This window comes from Felis catus, chromosome B1 (genome assembly GCF_018350175.1).
Source record: "Felis catus isolate Fca126 chromosome B1, F.catus_Fca126_mat1.0, whole genome shotgun sequence".
Lineage (NCBI taxonomy): Eukaryota > Metazoa > Chordata > Mammalia > Carnivora > Felidae > Felis > Felis catus.
This window is the reverse complement of record NC_058371.1, coordinates 185267424-185286402: the sequence shown is the minus strand read 5'-3', so window position 1 is coordinate 185286402 and position 18979 is coordinate 185267424. Positions and strand designations below refer to the sequence as shown.

Here is an 18979-nt window from a genome sequence, read left to right as displayed (position 1 = left end):
CTGCTTTGAGCGCTGCTCAAATGCTGTGAAAATTTACTGAGAGGGGGGAGAAAAAGATTAGTGTTCAGACAACTTGGTCATCGAAATCACATCCAAAAAGCCATTCGAAATCCCAAGAAGGTGAGCGTTTTAATTGGAAACGTTCATGATTATGTCAGCTAAAATATTAGAGCGAGGTCACCCTTATGACCCTGGAGAGTTTCCTTTTATTTGCTTTAGTACAGATAGCTGGACTCAATCTGTCCAGAGCATCGTGTTCCTTGTAGGATAATGGCTTCTACGAGGATGCTTCGCAATTTCCTTGCAAAGCCTTGCCAATGGTTGCCTCATGTTGTTCTCACGACAGTCCACTAGAGCAGGCCTGGCAGATGTGTTTATTATGCGTGGGAGCCGAGGAGGCTTAGACATCTAGTGACCTGCCTAAAAATCACCCACTCACCACAGGGCAGAGGGAGCTGGAACCCGGGATGCCGGCGCTGGCATGAAGCACTTTCCATCAGACCGGGGCATCTTCCTTCTTTGCAACTTGGATAGGCTTGAGGGGACCATGCAGCCATCAGCTGTTGTACCTTTCGTGTGGCTGTCGTGCTTTTCAATGGTGTGTCGTTTTTTTAACATGAACGGGGGAGGGTCAGAGAGAGGGAGACACAGAATCGGAAACAGGCTCCAGGCTCCGAGCCGTCAGCCCAGAGCCCGATGCGGGGCTCAAACTCCCGGACCGCGAGATCGTGACCTGAGCCGAAGTCGGCCGCTCAACCGACTGAGCCACCCAGGCGCCCCAATGGTGTGTTGTTTTTTAAAAACTTTCTTTTTATTATTTATTTATTTATTTATTTATTTATTTAGAGAAGGGGGGGGCAGAGGGAGGGGAAGAGAGAGAAGCTTAAGTAGGCTCTACACTCAGTGCGGAGCCCCGACTCGGGGCTCAATCCCACCACCCTGGGATCAGGACCTGAGCCGAAACCAAGAGTCAGGCGACTTAGCCACCCAGGTGCCCCTAATGGTGCATTTTTAATCTAAGGTTGATGCCTTTCTCACTGCTTGGTCAGGTACACTTTTCCCCGATGACATACCTGTGATGTTCAGTTTGCGTGTCGACCTGGCCGGACTGTGGCACCTAGTTGTTGGGTCAAATGCCAATCCACATGCTGTTCTGAAAGCATTTTTTTTTTTTTTTAAATAATGGGATTAACATTCAAATTGGTAGACTTTGCATAAAGCAGATTACCCTCCACGACCTGGGTGGACCTCAGCCAATCAGTTCAAGGCCTTGAGAGAAAAAGCCGAGGTCCCTGAAGCTGGAGGAATTCTGCCTCCCAACTCCTTTGAGACTGACTCAAGGAACTTTAATTTCTGCTGGAACTTCCTGGCTGACAGTCAGCCCTGCAAATTTTGGGCTTGCCAGCCCCCACAATTGCATGAGCCAATTTCTTTCTTTTCTTTTTTTTTTTTAAGTTTATTTATTTATTTTGAGAGAGAGAGGAAGAAAGAGAGCACTCACACGCGTGCGAGTGGAGAAGCGGCAGAGAGAGGGAGGGAGAAAATCCCAAGCAGGCTCTTCACCGTCAGTGTCACAGTGTAGAACCTGACACGGGGCTCGAACTCATGAACCGCGAGGTCATGACCTGAGCCAGAATGAAGAGTTGGACGTTTAACCGACTAAACCCCCCAGGTGCCCTGTGTGCATGAGCCAATTTCTTAAAATCCACTCCCCACCCTCTCTCTACACGCCCACATACACACACACTTACGTATTTATATTTACATACACTATGTATATACATATTTACATCTTATTGTCTGGTTTCTCTGGAGAACCCAACACAACACGTCAGTTATGCCTCGTTGGCAGGTATGACAATGGGGACAGCTCCCATCCCCTTGAGCCTCCTGTCCCCTTGAGCCATCTCCTATAGCCTTCGCAACGACTCGGTGTGGTGAGTCGTTACTCCCCCATTTTACAAATGAAGAAACCAAAGTGACTTGAAATGTCTCACCCAAGGTCAGAAAGCTAGACAGTGACCGAGAACGGAGCCAGGTTTCCCGTGCGAAGCACTCAAACAAATATTTCTGGATTCATCTGGCAATCCGTTTTTTTTTTTTTTTCAACGTTTATTTATTTTTGGGACAGAGAGAGACAGAGCATGAGCGGGGGAGGGGCAGAGAGAGAGGGAGACACAGAATCGGAAACAGGCTCCAGGCTCCGAGCCATCAGCCCAGAGCCCGACGCGGGGCTCGAACTCACGGACTGCGACATCGTGACCTGGCTGAAGTCGGACGCTTAACCGACTGCGCCACCCAGGCGCCCCCGTTTTTTTTTTTTTTTTAAGGCAGTCTAAGAATGCATCATGGCGAAAACCAGGCAACTGTCTGTGTTTTTCAGATGTGTTATTTTACCCATCGGGAAACAGCAGTCCATTTGTCAACGATTACTCGGGTCGACCGAGTATAATACGTTGAGCTAAAAGAAAGAGGAAACCTTTCTGACTACTGCTTTTCCAAATTCACTGGGGAGAGGACTCCGAAATCTGTCACCTGGCACCTCCAAGACCAAGTTCCGTCTGTGTGACAGAAGACAAAAGCCTGTCGCTTTCCAGGGGGTTCGGGGTTTGGAGGTTTGGGACCCGAGGTGGCGCGTGGGACCCAGTGGAGAGCGATGATAAGTGATGGTGGAGGCTGTGTTTTCTCTGCAGGCAACATGGCCCTCGGGAGCGCGAGCTAATGTTCTAGAGAGACGGAAAGGAGACCGAGTTTGAGAGAGGCTGCCACCCGTCTCTGCCTAGTGCGCACACTCCCTGCCATTTATTTCACCTGTCACACGTGCACAAATATGCAAAACCTCAGGAAAATTGGCTCTCCATCTTTCTCTGGGAAACTTGATGGGAGCTTTGGAAGTTAAAGAACAAAACAAAACAAAACAAAACAAAAAAAACAACAGGCAGGGATCCTCCTTCATGCGCGCTTATTTTTAGCTCCTCTCTCTTTTGCAGAATGGCTAACGCCAACTCAAACTATTTCTGCAAAGAGTTGCCGGGGACCGAGCGGGGATGTGGGTAGGCCTCCTCGAGCTGGCTCTCAGAAGCAGGTGAGACGCAAGATAAAGCAATCGCGTTGCAGCCACCTTTGACGTAAGTGCTGGAGATTTCTTCAATTAGCTTAATCCTTTCCTCCTGACGCGCACTTTATAGGCAAGCAAATGCCATAATTATCCTCCCCCGTCCTCTCTAATCCCTGTCCGCGTGGCATGCCGACAGATGCTTTTCTGCCTGCCTGTGCTGCCTGCCTCTCTGCGCCCCGTGTCACGATGAGGCGGGCTGTGTGTGACAGATTGCTAAATCTGGCCTCCTCCGTGCAGGGGACTCGGTGTTCAAGTGGCACCGGCTGCTCGCACCTCCCCTCAGGGCTGAGGCAGGCCTGGCTTTGGGCAGGCAGGCCCAGAAAGTTCTGGAGGGCTGCCTTGTGACTCAGGAAATCCCTCGCAGAGAAGGCCAGCCCTCCGCCGCCGGCAGGGTCCACCGTGCGTAGCTTGCCTTGTTCAGGATTTAAATCTGGGACCCTGCCCAGGAAAAGCTGCTCTCCTCCAGGGAAGAGCGTCCGGCCCCAGATGCCAGGGCAGGCGCAGGGTGATTGTTTGGGAGCCAGGGGCACATTACCTGGTCCTGCCCTCCCGTCTAAACACAACAGTCCGTTTGCAGTCACTTATTCGTCTACTTGTCTATGATTTACATCGCTCACACACTTCCATTTCTTTTTCTGAGACCGCCGTTTTGGATCTGGAAACTGCCGTTCACTCGAATTCAGCCCCTCTTCCAACACTCTGTGATGTTTAAGCTAGTTTTTGGGCCTCAGCCTCCCCATCAGCAAACTGGTAACAGTTTCTTTCTTAATTTATTTTTTTTTTCAACGTTTATTTATTTTTGGGACAGAGAGAGACAGAGCATGAACGGGGGAGGGGCAGAGAGAGAGGGAGACACAGAATCGGAAACAGGCTCCAGGCTCTGAGCCATCAGCCCAGAGCCCGACGCGGGGCTCGAACTCACGGACCGTGAGATCGTGACCTGAGCTGAAGTCGGACGTTCAACCGACTGCGCCACCCAGGCGCCCCATAACGGTTTCTTTCTTTGCAAGATCTTTGTGAGGACTGAGGGAAATAACGAACGCTAGGCATCTAGTACAGAGTGGGTGCTTAATAAATGTGCTTTGTTCATGGGACATATTAACGTATTAACGTTACTGCTGCTACTGCGACTGATGTATACTTCTCTCGTGTCTTAGTTCCTGACAGTTTTCAAGATAATTTCGTATAACATCTCTTCAGCTGTTATGAAGTGGATATTATATCCCCAACTTTTTTCTTTTCTTTTCTTTTCTTTTCTTTTCTTTTCTTTTCTTTTTTTTTTTTTTGGAGATAAGGTTTTGACAGTGCTTGAGATCACTGAGATCAGGCATTGGCACACTATGGCCAGTGGACCAAATTTGGCCCACTGTCTGTTTTTGTCAATAAAGTTTTATTGGAACGCGATCATGTCCATTCAGCTGTGCATTGTCTGTGGCCGCTTTTGTGTTGCCACGCTAGAGCTGAGAAGAAGTTTAGGCTTGGTTTAGCCCACCCCGTAAGCTCAGGACAGAGACAGTGTGGGGTCTGGAGTTTCTCATTCTGGAGGAACTTCTAATGAGGGCTTGTCTCCTCATTATCTCCAGTATCTCCGTGTAAACATTTCTTGCTACTTATTATATGCTCTTTATCCCACTCATTCCTCTTTTCCCCACTCCCACCTCCAACCTACAGGAGCATAGCCGAGGTTCCTGGGGTCTATGGACTGGGGCTGCTCAGAGACGAGGGGCCATCGACACCGCAGGCAGAGAATCTGGCTCTGGTGACCCCTTCCTTCTTCCTTCCCTTCCCTACATGTTCCCCAAGAGCCTCCCGTGTGTGCAGCCCAGTCCTGGAAGCTGGGGAGACGCCAGGGGTCAACAAGTCTTTGTGCTGATCCTGAAGGCACAGTGGGGAGGAAGAGCATTAGAAAGTAAAGAAATAATGATAAAACAGGGTACGTTGTCTGCTCAGGGTGTCCAAATTGTTTAGTGGGTCTGGAATGCAAATTTGACAGGGAAGCTGGGAAAGTGGCCAGAGCTGGAGAAGCACAGCAGGGAAAGATCCTTCTGGGCCTTATATCACACTCTCAGGTGTTGGAATGTTCCTGAGGGCAGGAACGAGTCCCCAGGGGCTCAAAACAGGGAGGCCCTCAGCCTGCCCCTCACACTTACAGGGCCCCCAACCCACTCCCCACCTTTCTCCACCCCAGCGTCTGTCCCACTTGGCAGACGTATGCTCTCCTCAGCCCGTGTACTAGTCCACGCAAACCCTACTCCCAGGCAACAAGCCGCTCCTTGTACCTCAGGCCTGGTGGTGTGTGCAGAGCTCATGGCTCTGCGGGAGAATGGATGTGAGGAGGGAAGTCTAGAATTTGTGTTGGTGGGCGGGGCGGGGGGGAGGGTATGGGAGGGCGTAGGGGCCACGGGCTTTAGTGGGAACACCCCTTTGGCCTGCAGACCCTTTGTGTGGGGAGAGGGCTGAAGCCAAAGGAGGGCCAGGGGCGCCTGGGTGGCTCGGCCGGTTAAGCGTCCGACTTCGGCTCAGGTCACGATCTTGCGGTCCGTGAGTTCGAGCCCCGCGTCGGGCTCTATGCTGACAGCTCACAGCCTGGAGCCTGTTTCCGATTCTGTGTCTCCCTCTCTCTGACCCTCTCCTGTTCATGCTCTGTCTCTCTCTGTCTCAAAAATAAATAAACGTTTAAAAAAAAAAAAAAAAAAAAGAGAGCCAGAGACGGACCCTGTGTAGAAGACAGCCCGAGGGCAGGGAGTCATGTCGCTGGACCAGACTGGGCGGGGGTGAGCCTGGAAGCCAGGCCAGTTAAAGGGCTGCTATTGTAGTTCGTGGGATGTCAATGCTGGTCTGAACCAAGGTGGAGGAGACAGGTCTGAAGAGGGAGAGCAGCGCAGGGGGAGGACTTGACAGGCCCAATCCCCCCGGCTGCTCCTGTGGTCTTGACCCTGCTGAGTCTGATCAGGTCACACGCTGCAGCTGAAGAGGCTGCCATCTGCACCCCCCCCCCCCCCCAGGGCAGACCCCAGACACAGAGGATTACAAAAGGGGAAGTACAGGCTTCTAATTAAAGTATGTGCCTCTTGGGGCACCTGGGTGGCTCAGTCGGCCGAGCAGCTGACTCTTGATTTCGGCTCGGGTCGTGATCTCGCGGTTCGCGTGTTCGAGCTCTGCATTGGGCTCTGCGCTCACGGCATGGGGCACCTCTGTCTCTCTCTCTCTCTGCCCCTAACCCCCCTCCTCTCAAAAATAAATAAATGTTAAAAAAAAAAAAACACGTACCTCTCTGAGGAAGTGAGATCCGAAGGGAGCCATGGGTCGGCTGGTGGAAAGAGGGTGGGGGCGGGAGGCTTCGAAGAGAGGAGAAGAGGCAGGGACTGTGTTCCGAAAGGAAGGGCTGCGGGGAGGTAATATTCTCTCTGGCAGGAGTGAAAGGGCGAGGTGGCAAGTGGCAAAAGGTAGGCTAGACCCAGGGTGTCTGTGGCATGAGTATACAACTTTGCATGCGTGTGCATGTGCGTGCATACGTGCACGTCTGTCTGCGTGTGTGTTTGTGTGTGCACTCGCATGCATGCTGGGTAGGAGGGAAGGGCGTACACGAGGCACTTCTTCAAGTGACGCACTCGAGGAGGTTACGTATTCGCCCAGCAAGTCAGGGAACTGTCAACCTCAATGCTTACCTCCTCTTTCCTGTGTGGGGATGTCAAGGTGCGGAAAGAATTCAATCCAGAGACACGGAAGAGAAAAAGGAACAACCAACAGCAACACATACCCATGTGCACAAGCAAACGAAAAGAACTGCAAATACCTCTTCAGCCCACACACTGAGAAGTATTTGACGTTTGACCCATCCGAGCATCTAAAGTGCAGCAGGAGAGCCATGACTTAGATGCCAATCACGCTGTCTTTAACGAGTTTATGTTCGAGGCCGTGATGGCCCCAAAGGACTCCTGGGTCGGTTATCTATAGCTGGAACATTGTGTATGCTGTCTTCGCACAAAACAGGGCCCACTTCCAAAAAGATATTATGTTTTCCCCATCAATAAAGCTTGATTTTTATGGGTGTTTAAAATCACACGTAGGTGTTGAACGGGCTCCAGGACACGAGTCTGCCAATGTCCATCATCTTCATGAGCTCAAATGCCCTAAAATATTGCCCTTGAGGTCCTTTCCAGAAAGACCAGCCCTGCCAGTTTTTCAGTATATCTTGAGATAAGAAAGAATCTTCTGGAGACTGCAGAGCATTTTGGAGAGAGCCGTGCACCACAGTGAGGGGATGTCGGCTGATGGTCTTTAAATTGGGGCTTAGTCAGTGGTGACTTCCTCTCTACCTCCTTGCTGTCAACCCCTCTTCTCTCTCACCATCAACACAGTATTTATTTGTAAAAAATGTTTATTTATTTGTTTATTTGAAAGAGAGAGAGAGAAAACGTGTGTGGAGGAGGGGCAGAGAAAAAGAGAGAGAGAGAATCCCAAGCACGCTCCATGCTTTCAGCGCAGAGCTGGGTGTGGGGATCGAACTCATGAACTGCGAGATCACGATCTGAGCCGAAAGCAAGAGTCGATGTTCAACTGACTGAGCCACCCAGGCGCCCCAACACAGTTTTTATTTTTTAATTTTTTTTAATGTTTTATTTATTTTTGAGACAGAGAGAGACAAAGCATGAGCAGGGGAGGGTCAGAGAGAGAGACACACACAGAATCCGAAGCAGGCTCCAGGCTCCGAGCTGTCAGTACAGAGCCCGACGCGGGGCTCGAACTCACGAACCTCAAGACCGTGACCTGAGCCGAAGTCGGACGCTTAACCGACTGAGCCACCCAGGCGCCCCCAACACAGTTTGTAATATGGGTGCAATCAAAAGTCTAAAATTAAGCTCGTGTCATGTGCTGCCTTGACATCTGATGAAATCGGGAGGGCCTCGAATGGCCTGACCCCAGCTCCCCTTCCCATTCCGCTCCTGTGGATGAGGTCCCGGAGACAAACAAGCTTCCTTATCAAAAGGACCAGGTGTATCCCTGAGTAGCGGCTTTCAGTTATTTGCTGGCCTGCAGAATTATTGAAACAAGCCAATCATATCTTCCCACTGGAACCAGGGGACACACGATCCTTTCGATACTACAGAGCCTGCCTCTCGCGGGCCCCGTGGTCCACTCTGTCCCCTAGCGGACAACCCCTCTGTGGCCCTGCTACCCCAGGGTGTAGCTGGGTGGCGTGGGCAAATTGTTTTAGCTACTCTGAGCCTGAGTTCCCTCAACTGTAGTGTAGGGCATGCCTTATGGGTTGCTGGGAAGATTAGGTGAGATAATCTACTCAGCACATCTTTGCTGAGCATCTCCTAGGTGCCAGGAACAAGGAGCATAGCAGTGCAGAAGCCAACCAGGGTTTCTGTCCGCATAGAACTCAGACTCCGATGGAGGACATCAACAACACGCATTTAAAAATTAAGGAGATGGTTATCGACAGTGCAAAGTGCTCTGAAGAAAAGAATTAATTAAGCCACAGGAGTGAGATGGCATGGCTGGTCCCGGGCAAAGAGGGGGATATATTAGATGTGGGTATCATGGACGCTCCCCTGGGGTGATGATGTTAATGCTGACACCTGAGGGTGAGGGGCCAGCCCCTGGAAGATTTGGGGGACAGCTATCCCGGGCTGAGGGAACATTCCGTGCAGATAACCCGAGGAGGGAGCAAGCTGGGCTATTGGAGCAAAGCCAGAGAAGTCAATGTGGGGGAAATACAAGCGAGAGGGAGCACAGTGCTTAAGGACCAGCAGGTACCTTCCCCAGGAAGCCGTCCAAAGTCAAAGCCCTGCCATCGCATCCCCTGCAGTACATCACGGGAAGGCACAGGCTCTGTGATTCTGCATCACAAAGGGTCACAAAGGGGAGAGCCAGAAGGAAGTGGGGAGGCTTTCCTGCCGGAACCAGTGAAAGGTGTGACTGGTGAGTATTTTTAAAGAAATGAAGCCCTTCCAGAGATCAGAATAGAAAGAGAGCCGGACCAAGTTTGGGCAAATCGAGGTCCTGCTGGAAATTGCTTTGGTGAATAATTAAGAATTGCTTGAAACCAGCCCCCCAACTGATGGAAATGCCAAGCTTCTGATAGTTATTTCTGAAGAGCTGGGAAAGAGTTTGATTTCTCCAGTGCTTGGTTGGGCATTAGATCTCCCTGGGTTCGTATCCCACCTCCCCTACTGGCTAGATACTCAGAGCCTGGATAAAATATTTCAGTGGGGTAAGCCTCAGTTTCTGCAGGTCTAAAATGGGAATAAAGACGATCAGGAAGATAACGATGGCAGTAAAACCTACCTTGGAGGGCTGTTGGAAAGGTTGAGACAATCCCTGGGAAACTCTTAACGAACCAGTGTGGCTCTGATGAGAGCCCACAAGATTAATACGTTCAATATTTTCTGAGATACTTGTCCATTATTAATTGCTTGCTTTTTCAACACAAAGGAGAAGTAACAATTGGCTTTGGTTTGAATCGATACATTCTGGGGGCGCCTGGGTGGCTCAGTCAGTTGAGTGGCCGACTTCAGCTCAGGTCATGATCTCACACTCTGTGGGTTCAAGCCTGGCATCAGGCTCTGTGCTGACAGCTCAGAGCCTGGAGCCTGCTTTGGATTCGGTGTCTCCCTCTCTCTCTGCCCCTCCCCTGCTCATGCTCAGTCTCTCTCTGTCTCAAAAATAAATTAAAAAAACCAAAAAACCATGAATTGATGCATTCTGAATTATGGAGCTGTTCCTAAAAAGGGTGTTCCATTGTCTATCTGCTCAGTGTTCTTTGACATTAAGGGAACTTTTCCAGACTGTTTTTTGGATACCACCCATTAAAATTTCTTAGAAAATGGATTTTTTTGTGTTAAATATAATACAGCTTCACTACAGAACTTATGGAAAACTCTAAAATTTCTTAGAAAATGGATTTTTTGTGTTAAATAGAATACAGCTTCACTACAGAACTTATGGAAAACTTATGGAAAGACAATATTCGGAAGAAAATAAAAATCACTGGTAATTTCATGCTTCCAATGCTGTCACTAACACTTTTTCTTTTAGGTTTTTTCTCTATGCATCTTTAAACATAGTTTATAGCTTATATGTGTTATTTTTGTCCTATTTTCAAGTTTGCATTATAGCATAAACATTTGCATACACTGTGAAAGATTTCCATAAACATTTAAAGTTTTTTTTCTTAACGTTTATTTATTTTTGAGAGAGAGGGAGACAGAGCGTGAGTGGGGGAGGGGCAGAGAAAGAGAGGGAGACACAGAATCCGAAACAGGCTCCAGGCTCTGAGCCATCAGCACAGAGCCCGATGCGGGGCTTGAAACCACAGAAGGACCGTGAGATCATGATCTGAGCCAAAGTTGGATGCTTAACTGACTGAGCCACCCAGGTGCCCCTCACTGTATATTTTAGAATTTTAGCATGGATCAAAAGCAAGCTGATAGAACAGAAACTTGGGGACAGACTTAGGTATGCATGGAAACTTTATCTTCGTAAAGATGGCACCAAAAATCAGTTTGGAGGAAAAGGATTGCTCTGCATATTGTGTTGGCATATGGTGTGAGGTAAGGATCTGATTCAAATTGTGACCTGAATGTGAAAGGTAAAACTATAAAGTAGGGTTCTTAACATAGAACCTTTTGTTAATCTGAGGAGACCTATGGGCTCTTTCTCAGAATAATGGTTTTAAACATCTAAAATGAACTAGATAGGATTACCAAGGAAACCAATTAAGTAGAAATGCAGATATTTTAAAAATTCTTAGGTAAAATACATGTTTCTTTATGAAAGCATTAAGTAAAGCTCTAGTAGTAAATCCAATGACTATGCAATTTTGAAATAGTGATGAACATGAAGAAAATTTTGAGATATCCATAACAACTGTAATAGAAGGTGAAGATATACTTTGTTCCAAGTGCACTGACACCTAGGATTCTAGGTTAATGCCCTCCAGGTTAAGACCCCCTTTCATACAGCTGATAGAAGTGGAGGACATTATTATGTTCGTTAGGCTAGGGAAGAACTTTTTTTTTTTAATATAATTTATTGTCAAATTGGTTTCCGTACAACACCCAGTGCTCATCCCAACAAGTGCCCTCCTCAATGCCCATCACCCATTTTCCCCTCTCCCTCACACCCTAGGCAACCCTCAGTTTGTTCTCTGTATTTAAGAGTCTCTTATGGTTTGCCTCCCTCCCTCTCTGTTTTTGTCCCCTTCCCCTCCCTCATGGTCTTCTGTTAAGTTTCTCGAGATCCACCTATGAGTGAAAACATATGGTATCTGTCTTTCTCTGACTGGCTTATTTCACTCAGCATAAGACCCTCCAGTTCCATCCATGTTGCTACAAATGGCCAGACTTCATTCTTTCTCATTGCCAAGTGGTATTCCGTTGTATGTATAAACCACCTCTTCTTTATCCATTCGTCAGTTGATCAACGTTTGGGCTCTTTCCATAAGTTGGCTATTGTTGAAAGCTACAAGCATTGGGGTACATGAGCCCCTATCCGTCAGCACTCCTGTAAGGGAAGAACTTCTTCTAGTGGCCCCCAAACACACAAGAAATTGATGAATTTATCTGCATTAAAATTCAACAGTTTTGTTCAATAAAGCTCACTAGACTTTAAGAAGGGGACGGGCAGAGAAAACTGCCACCTCCAAAACCAAGAAGGGATTAATATCTAGAACATAGAAGTAGCTTCTGTAAATCAATAAGAAAAAGACAGGAAAAGACAGCAGAAGGTGGGTATAGCACAAGAACAGACAGTTCACAGAAGGGAAAATCCTGAATGTGTAATTAGTGCATAATGAGATGCTCAACCTCACTTGTAATAAATAATCAGAAGATTAAAACATCAGTGGAATAGGTACTACTTTGCGCCCTCCCATTTTCCATAAATAAAAAGCCTGTAACTACCAAGTGTTGGCAAGGATGTGGGAAAATGAGAACCCTCATGCACTGGTGATAGGATATAAACTTTTATAACCACTCTGAGAACAATCAGAATGATACTGAAACTAAGGAGTGCATGTCCTATGACTAAGCTCTCCTACACTGAGTATATGAACAGGGGATTCTGGCATGCTGTTTCCTAAGTGAACACACATCAGGATCTTGATCTCAGCGTTAGTGCTGGTGGATACTCGAGGCAATTTGATGTAGAAGTGGGAGGTGCATACTAATGGATGTATACAATGGAACATATGTGGCCACAGGTACAATGTGCTATATACATCCAACAGCCCAGACACACCCTTGGCTGATAGTGTTGAGTGAAAAAAGAAAGAGTACGAACATCTAAAGATTTATGCACATGCTCTTGAGTAAATTAAAAACGCATGCACACAGAAAAAACCCGCTACTGATTCTGTAAGGTACCTGTATCTTGAGATTGAATATACAAACGGACAATGGCTGACCCAGGATGTGCAGCAACCTCCCCAGGAGACCAAACCCTTATCTATGCTAATCAGCCCAGGAAGCCAGCCTGCTATGTCATTCTTGTAGGAATCAGACTGAACTATTTATTTATTGGGGAGGAGAGACGCAGAGAGAGAGAGAGAGAGAGAGAGAGAGAGAATCTTAAGCAAGCTCCACACTGAGCTCCAACGTGGGGCTCGATCCCACAACCACGAGATCAATGGTCTGAGCCGAAATCAAGAGTTGGATGCTCAACTGACTGAGCCACCCAGGTGCCCCTAAACAAAGACATTTTAAAAATGTTGGTTTAAATTTCTCTCTGCATGGTACCTTCCTTTTCTGAAATTTCTTCTACTGCCTGCTTCCAGGCTTTGCTCTGCTTGGGCTTGGGGGCAAGTATCCAGATCATTCTTCAGCCAGATGAAGGTGCTCAAGGTATGAAAGGCGTCTCCTGACACATGGGTAGCCTACCAAACCTGGCCGTCTCTAAGAAGCTCTCCTACCTCAGCAAAGGCAGGAGGAGTCTTGAATCCAGGCTTTTCTGCCTATGGCCTGGTTTTCTCTCTGTTGGAGCACAGTTTAAAGCCGGGGTCCTCCTGACAACTCAGGGCAGGAGATTAAAGGACAAAAGAGCCCCAGTGATGTCATCTCACGCCTGTTGAGTGCACATTACTTTTCAAAACGATAAAGTCTTGTATGAAGGTTACAGTAGAGGACTCAGGTTCAGTTTAGCCCACTTATTAAGATATAGGCTATCAAGCCCCGATAGAAAAAATAAACAAACAACTAGTAGTTTACTTGGATTTATGCAGTTTGTCTAATCAATCGATCTATAAACATTATGCAAATGTGTGTAAACCCAAACCTCGCCCAGACTTTACGTATGCATTGTTATGTAAACGATCAATCTTGTTAATGCAAATATTAATATAAACCTGACATTAAACACAAGTTTACACAGCCTGGCTTGTTGAAGGCGGCTTGATTTACATTGAAATGTAAATAGCACTCGTGTTCTTTCCGGGGCTTTGGAAAACAGACTGATTAGAGTCCACTGGGCGGCCGTCCCCCTCGGGTTCCCCAGACCCACTCCCAACCCCTCCATTCAAAATGTCTCATGAGGAATTTTGGGGAGAATCGGGACTGCAACTCATCGGTCCCTACTGGTGGGTGTCCTTGCTTTTGATATCCCTGTTCCTTCTGGCCTCCTTCGGGACTCCAGTCTCCAAACCGGTGTCTCAGGGAGAGTCCTTCACCAGCTTTCACTCTCTCATGGGTTGAGGGCCAACAAGGTTTACTATCGGGTGGCCTGCTGGGCAGCTCTGAGCAGGGGCAGGTCTCTGTTCAGTCTGCTCATCCCTCCTTCCCCTGGCTGGCCCCTTACCCTTCAAGTCTGTTTTATGTCACCTCACCTCTTCAGACAGGTCTTCCTGGGTATTCTCAGGTTTCCTCCTGAGCTGTCCTCGAGCATAGCACCCTGTACATCCCATTTGTGTTGCTTTTCTCAATTTGCGACGGCAGGTTGATTTCTGCGTTTACTCTTCCCATCCCCCCCCCCCCCCCCCCCCCATGAGCTCCATGGGATCAGAGCTGTCTGTTTTGTTCGTCCTTTTCCACTCAGTGCCAGGCACATGAGGCGTGCTTAGAAAAATTCTGTTGGGTGGATGGATGGTTGGACAGATCGACGCGTCTGCTCCAAGGCTTGTGGCTTAGCACAAAGATCCACCTTCCTTTCCATAGGCAGCCTCAGGAACTCACCCGGTTCTGTCTTTTCTTTTCGGACCTGGGTCCTGCCCTGAACACACAGAGGAAAAGTAGCTGTCATATATTCAACGTTTAGTGGGTTCCAGGTTTTACATAGGGTGCCTTACACCCATCATCTCGTCTGAACTTGAATCTTCAAGGAATATTTTTTCAAAAGATCGGGCCTTGACAGGGGAGTCAAAGGGAAAAGGTGCAGGCAGGGGTAGTGCAGGCCACAGCTCAGAGTCCAGACGTGAAGTCAACTAGACATGAGTTCAAATCGTGACTTCGTTTGCTATGGATTGACATGGATTTTTACTGAATAATTGTTTCCTGTGGTTGTGGTGACAGTTAAGTAGGATTGAGAGCACAGCATGGGAATTTCGTAAATATCCATAATTATTTCTAGCCCTTCCACAAAAGTTCAGACATCTAGAGACCCAGGACTGTGTTTGTTCTCTTCAGTCACTTTGTCTTCTTTATCCTCTTTGAACCCTTGGTTGCTTTCTGCTCTCTCCTGCCCACCCAGTACACCTTCTGGTAGAGAATTTGTCTTTTTATTTTATTTTCATTTATCTATTTATTTTTTTAAGTACGCTTCACGCTCAGCATGGAGCCCACCATGGGGCTTGTTCTCACGATCCTGAGATGAGACCTGAGCTGAGATCAAGAGTCAGATGCTTGGGGTGCCTGGGTGGCGCAGTCGGTTGAGCGTCCGACTTCAGCTCAGGTCACGATCTCGCGGTCCATGAGTTCAAGCCCCGCGTCGGGCTCTGGGCTGATGGCTCAGAGCCTGGAGCCTGCTTCCGATTCTGTGTCTCCCTCTCTCTCTGCCCCTCCCCTGTTCATGCTCTGTCTCTCTCTGCCTCAAAAATAAATAAACGTTAAAAAAAAAAAAAGAGTCAGATGCTTAACCGATGGAGCCACCCAGATGTGCCCCCCACCTCCAACTTTCTAGTAGAGAATTTGTATGGGATGTACCTTCTGGGGCCTCCACTGAGATCAACGACCCCAAAGAGAGACTGAAGAAGTCAATGACCCAGTCATTTCCTTGTGGAAATGAAAGAAAGAGGTGCTAACATGATCTGGAGGTCTTATACATACCAATCAGTCCTAACCTTAAGGGTCCTGATACTAAGTGAGTGCAACTGGGCTTTGCAAGGCACAGCTAGCTGGTTGGTCACTACCACCAGCCAGAGCCTATCTAATACTGGGCATGTCTGTTTATATCTGACTCCCTCAGAAAGCAGGCCCAGTATCTTACTCATCTTTGTAAGTCACCAGCCAATCCAGTGCCCGCACACAGTGGGTGTCCAACCAATTCGTTGAATCAATACTTCCGTTCCAACCCCTCTCACCCATATTATTGGGCCTTTACCTTGTTAGGGTGCTTTTTTGGAGGGTCTACTTTTAAAGTTGTCTTTGATCTTCACCTGGGTGGGAATTGGGGGGTGCAACAAGAAGACCGTACAAATATAATTTCTCCTAGGGTCTCTGCATGTCTAGGCAATGCCTGCCTGAAAACTGCCTTCTTATGGAGAGGCTCAGTCCTTGGCCAGATGGAGCTCTCGTCCAGCGAGTGAACCCCAATCATCAATAACAGCTGTGGGCCCCAGGAGCTCCCTGCAAAAGCAGAAATACCAGCTGATATGAGAAACTTCCCACTGACCGCCGTGAAAGCAAGAAAAACGAAACTGGAGTGTGAAGGTGGGGCTAAACTATTTCTCTTACATATTATTAGCAATAACATCATTGTTTGAACAGGGCTTTGGAATTGATAAAATGCTCTTTATTGTATCATCTCGTTCATTTGTCTTCCAATTTGCAGATGGAGAAACTGCTCTGCGACAGGCCACGACAGCATCTGGAACCTTCTGTGATCAGCTGCCAGTATCCTTTAATGAGAACTCGTGTGTTCCTTGATATCTCTCTGGGAGCATCTCAAGGTAAGTAAGGACCTTGTGGCGGTCAGCTGGATGACCCCTAGCTGAGTGACTGTAATTGTTCTGACCGTTATGGGCTCACAAACCCTTTTTTTTTTTTTAGAGAAAGGAGATGTTCGCCAAGATGGGATTTTCCCAAAAGAATTCTTTAGAAAAAGTGCCAGAACTTTTACCTTCCACCTTGACAGTCCCCAGAGACAAACTGAAAGGACCTCGCTTAAATGCCTCATCCGAAGGGTATTTGCAATGCTGGCTTCATCATTCAAAGCAGGAAAGGCCTTTGTCATGGTCAAATGGCTTTAATGTGTTCTGAATGCTACATAAATTCAAAGTTGATGGCTCATTTATTTGTTGGATTGAAGTTTTATACAATAAACTAAGCCTTGGTATTTACTAATAACTTGTGCACTGCCCTTTGTTTGTTTAGAACAGCCAGAAGGCAAAGAAGTTGACCGAGTCCCTCATGGCCAATGTGGTATTCAGATCCTGGCATTTCCTGGGACAGTTTATGGATTGGTGGTGGGGATGATAAGAGGGTTGTTTGTGGAGGGGGCAAGGGACATTGTGGAGAAAGGAGAAGGGGAAAACATTGCAGATACGTGTTTCCTTCCAGGCTAATTTGACATAGTCCCACCACACATGCTTCAACTGCTGAACTCAGTGAGCTGGGAATTCAGAACATTGAGTGACAGGCCAGGCTTGGCTGGTGACTTGTGGCATGACCTTGGAAGATTCATTTTCCCTTGCTGTGTCTCGCTGTCTCACTCTGGAAAAAAAAAAAAAAAAGCAAGCAAGCAAGAAAAGAAAGCTTATAATAAATTCTATTCATTGTTCAAGGTGAGTTTCCTTAAACTACTCTCCTTTCCAGAGATCTTTGCTCTATACCTCTATCCCACCCAGAAAAATCTCTCTCTTTCTCAGAATCCAAGAGGTATCATTTGTCCCATGTATTAGGGGCAGGAGCACAGGCTTGGGTGGGCAACTGAGCTGGGTGTGAGTTCCAACTCGGCCACTCATCTCAATTTGAACAAGTTCACGGATGTTTCTGAGTTCCCTTTTCCTTTTCTGTAACATGGGAGTAACGGCGTATATCTCATTATGTTGTCGCAGCAAGTGTAGGATTGGATGCATGTTGAGTCCTCTGTTAAGTGCCTGGAATTTAGGAAGTAGTACTCCTTACAAACAGGAGCAATATTAATTACAGCCTAAACTTGGGGTCCAGAATAGATCGTTAGCTCCTTGGACTGGGTGACCTTCTGATCCTTCATAGCATTCAGCACATGGAGATTTTTTTCGTGGTATTTTCTGTGGCAATAGATGCTCACGGCCTATCTGTTCAAGACAGATAATGTGACTGCCTCTCAGAGGACTCACTGAGAGCAGAAGAATCTTTGGGTTTATTTGAAGGGCAAGAATGAGTTCTGGGAATGACACACGTGGGCAGTATCTGAAAATCTCTCCATTTCCATGGCTGAGGAAATAGATTCCTGTTAAGATTGGATCATAGGATTTGCCTTCAGCACCTCCTCATTTCCAGACAAAGACATTCTTCTTCCAGTCTCACTTATGAGGGCCACCAGCGGGCTCATAAGATGGGGTAGGTTCTAGTCGCAAAAGGAGAAAACGGCTTGCTGGGCTAGAGCTTCAACTCAGGGTCTCTGGTATCTCATGGCCTCTTGGATGCTGGCACCTGACTGTCTGGGTCCCGACCTAAGGCTTGCGGCCCTTGAACACCCTGTAGATGACACTGGCAAGTCTTCCCCCTCCTTCCATGTTGGGCAAGCCTTAGTTTTTCCAGTCTGCATATCTTCCCAAGTTATTTAGAGGAATTCAGACTGGTTTAAGCCAATCAATGGTAGTTCCATTCCCCAAATGTAGCCAGTGAGAATTGAACTCCTGAATAAGATTTCTTAACTCTAAAAAAAGGGATAAAAGGGGGGCACCTGGGTGACTCAGTCAGTTGGGCATCTAGCTCTTTATCTCAGCTCAGGTCATGATTTCAGTGTTCGTGGGATTGAGCCCCACAATGGGCTCTGTGCTGACAGCATGGAGCCTGCTTCAGAATCTCAGTCTCTGCCCCACCCCCCCCCATCAAAATAAATAAACAAACTTTAAAAAAAGGGATAAAGGGATACCACAAAGAACTGGTTCCTTATATTATTAGGATTCTCCAGAGAACCAATAGGATCTGTGTGTGTGTGTGTGTGTGTGTGTGTGTGCATGTAGATATATATTTACTACAAGGAATTGGCTTACATGATTATGGAGACTGGTAAGTTCCCAGATCTGCGTGGTGAGTTGGTAAGTTGGAAACCTAGGAGAGCCTATGGTTTAGTTCCAGTCTGAGTCTGAAGTTCAGAGAACCAGGATCCAGTGGTGGAGTTCTAATCTGAAGGCCAGCAGGCCCAAGATCTAATAAAAGCTAATGTTTCAGTTGGAATCTAAAGGCTGGAAAAAGACTGATGTCCCAATGTGAAGGCAGTCAGGCAGAAGAATTCTGTCTTAGCTGGCGGGGAGGGTCAGTCTCTGTGTTCTATTCAGGTCTTCAACTGATTAGATGTGGCTCACCCACACTAGGGAAGGCAATCTGCTTTACTCAGTATATTCATTTAAATCTCATCCAAATATACCTTCACAGAAATACCCAGAAGAATGTTTGATTAGATATCTGGGCAACCTGTGGTCTAGTCAAATTGACACATAAAACTGGCCATCACATTCCCTTTCTGATTTGGTATATATCATTAGTTGAGTGTGTC

General features: G+C 47.4%; 1 long non-coding RNA gene across 1 annotated transcript; it reads left to right on the top strand.

The window, feature by feature from the left end:
- Positions 1 to 15428: 15428 nt before the first annotated feature.
- LOC109499246 lies at positions 15429 to 16686 on the top strand. The gene is made up of 3 exons (XR_002741535.2): positions 15429 to 15984; positions 16106 to 16223; positions 16324 to 16686. It is a non-coding gene; the product is annotated as an uncharacterized LOC109499246 (long non-coding RNA).
- The last annotated feature ends 2293 nt before the right edge of the window (positions 16687 to 18979 follow it).